This window comes from Charadrius vociferus, unplaced genomic scaffold (assembly GCF_000708025.1).
Source record: "Charadrius vociferus isolate BGI_N301 unplaced genomic scaffold, ASM70802v2 scaffold600, whole genome shotgun sequence".
Taxonomy (NCBI): Eukaryota; Metazoa; Chordata; class Aves; order Charadriiformes; family Charadriidae; genus Charadrius; species Charadrius vociferus.
This window is the reverse complement of record NW_009646404.1, coordinates 1,581,850-1,584,548: the sequence shown is the minus strand read 5'-3', so window position 1 is coordinate 1,584,548 and position 2,699 is coordinate 1,581,850. Positions and strand designations below refer to the sequence as shown.

Here is a 2,699-nt window from a genome sequence, read left to right as displayed (position 1 = left end):
AGCTTGCCCTCCTGGAGACGCCAGCTCCCAGTGGAACATATTTCTTTAAACCAGGGAGATGCTGCACCTGGCTTCGCACTGAGTCGTTAGTCCAACACCTACCGAAGGCTGTGTGTTTATTTTCCTAGGTAAGTCAATGACTGAAAAATGAGCTTTCTAAGTTCACCTGAGTTACTCCAGATTGATATTTAATGAGAACAGTAACCTCTGGCAGCTGGGGCAATGCCAACCTGGCTGTGCATTCAGTAATAGAGACACTTGATAACGAGGGTGTAACTGCACAGACACAGCCTGGCTTTAACCAAATTAAAAGCTCATGCGATTTCAGGTGCGCAGCCCAGTCCCTTGTCACCTCAGATTTTTCACTAACTTTTTTGCACATCACATGCGAAAAACCTCCCTCGTACCTGTCTCTCCCCCTCTCGCCCTGACTGGGGGGGTTTAATGAGCCCCCACATATGAAGGGATGAGGAGAGGGAGGAAATCATTATTTAGCCCAAATCCACGTCTGTGACTGGCACTTTCATTAAGGGAAATTGATTAACTGGCGCTGATTGCGTTTGCTGCTCTTCCCCGACTGCTGCTGGGGCCGAGCGCTGCCAAGGCTGTGTGTGCTGCATGGAGGTGCGGTGCTGCAAGGCCCGGAGAACGCGGTCCCGCTCTCCGGGCTGCTCAGCCGACATGTCCGTGGTTCACGGGCACTGGGGGAGAAAACAACAGGCGGCTCCAAACAAACCACGCACCGCTCCCAAGCACGAGGGCAGTGCGAGGGGTACAGAGGGCTGCGGGGGGAAAGGACCATTTCTTGGGCAACGCAGCAAGAGGAGTTTTAATTAAATGAAGTTGGCTGCTTGTTTTGAGTCCAGAAATTTTCATTTCACAATGTGCGCTGCAAAAGTGTCTGCTCTTAGAAACAGAATGTTGTGTGAAAGTCTTGGAAACAGGAGGAATGGGGCCAGTGTGTCCATCCCTCACAACCTCGCAGGGTGCAGACAGAGGTAACCGAGGCCATGATTTGAGTTCAGGTACTTTGTTATGTAGGTGTCTGGAGAGCAGCCTGGGCAGGGGTGGTTCCCCAGCAGTGATCCTGGGGGATCACTCATGTGGGCTGTGGAATCGGCTTTGGCACCCGCTGTTCCCCAGCCTCCCCGGGGACGTGGCATCCCCGGCGGCCCCACAGTGCAGTCCTGTTCCTATCTGGAATACCCAAGGTGGGAAACGTAGCTCAGGTGTCGGCAGTGGCCAGAGCCCTGGCATGCTGTTGTGCTCACCCCTCTGCGGGATACCCACAGCCATCAACCCAGTTGCTTCTCTCCCCCATCACAGCTGGCGATCCTGCCACGCTCCGGTGATTCATGGGTTTGTCAGCAAGCAGGCGGCATTAGCGTCCAGGAAAAGCAATTTGTGAAGAGAGGGCTCTTGCCTTCACAGCTACCTTTGCAATTTAGTTGTTCAGCATCTCCAAAATTTGGCACTGGCTGAACCCAGAGTGCCAGTTCTGTATGATAAATATAGCATCTGCGCGCCGCTGCTGGGGATAAAAGATTGTTGATGACCTTTCTGAATGAAATCTTGGAGCACGTGGAATAAATGTAGAAAAGGTCATAAGTGGAAACTTTTATTATGTGGTAAAGTCAAATGTCATTCCTAATCAGTTAGTAGACACCTGGGCCTGTGGTGCACGCCTGCCTGCCGCTGCGTCCTCCCCAGGAGCAAGGAGAGAGGCTGCCAGGCGCACATTCTCCTGCCCGCACAAGCCTGCCCACACAGGCAGGCGTGCTCCTCTAACTGGGCGCTCTGGGGGGTCATCCGCCCCAAGGGACGGGGCTGGCCCACCCCAGGGTGCCCCACCGGACCCGCTCCAGGGTGCCCCACAACGTGGCTGCAGATACACGTGGCCAAAAGGGGCAAAAACCCTGAGCGGGCAAAATCAGCCAGGAAAATAGGGGCGGCTCTGTCTTAAAATGAACCCAACGCAGCATTTGGGGGTTGTTATTATTATTATTTTGTGTTATTTCTAGGCAATGTGAAGTGGCTGAAATCTCAGTCCTGGATAAAATGAGATGGGGATGATGTGCAGCGTGCCACGGCAGGACCCTGCCGGATGAGGACACCTTCAAGGGGTGTGAAGGGGACCTGCCAGGAGGCTCGGTGACAATCTGTGCCGTACGTCAGGGAGCAGCCTGCCAAGGGGAGGTTTGTGACCTTGCCTCTGAAAAATGCAAGTGCCTGGAACTGTTCTGACAATAAAAGAGTTACATGGAAGATGATGCAAACAAGGCAAAATCAGGAAAAACTGCAAGTGCCTTGTCCCCCAAGCCCAGCCAGGGAGCCCGGGCCATGGTGGGGCTGGCCCCTGCCTGCCTGTTTGCCTGCCTGCCTTTCCATACCTGCACCAACCGGGAGGGAGGGAGGGAGGGAGGGAAAGCATGTATGCATGAGCAAGCAGCGGAAAGGCTCGGGAGCCTTGCTACAGGACTGCTCTGGATGGATATGATAACTGTGCTTAACACAGCGCTTTAATGTTCGCTTCGGTGTTGCAAACAACTGCTGCATGAAAAGCGAAATGTAGACAAAGCATTTTGTTTTCAAAGGCTCATTAACTGCAGCTGCAAACCGAGGTGCTGGTGAGAGGAATCCTCAGCAAGCTCCTCTCTCGCCAGGTCTTCTCCTGGCTGCATTTCACAAATGTTTCTAAG

General features: G+C 53.4%; 1 protein-coding gene across 1 annotated transcript in view; it reads right to left on the bottom strand.

Moving 5' to 3' along the window:
- Positions 1 to 2,699, bottom strand: part of HS3ST4 (heparan sulfate (glucosamine) 3-O-sulfotransferase 4) — a 174,150-nt gene that overhangs the window by 119,356 nt on the left and 52,095 nt on the right. The gene's annotated exons all lie outside the window — the stretch shown is intronic.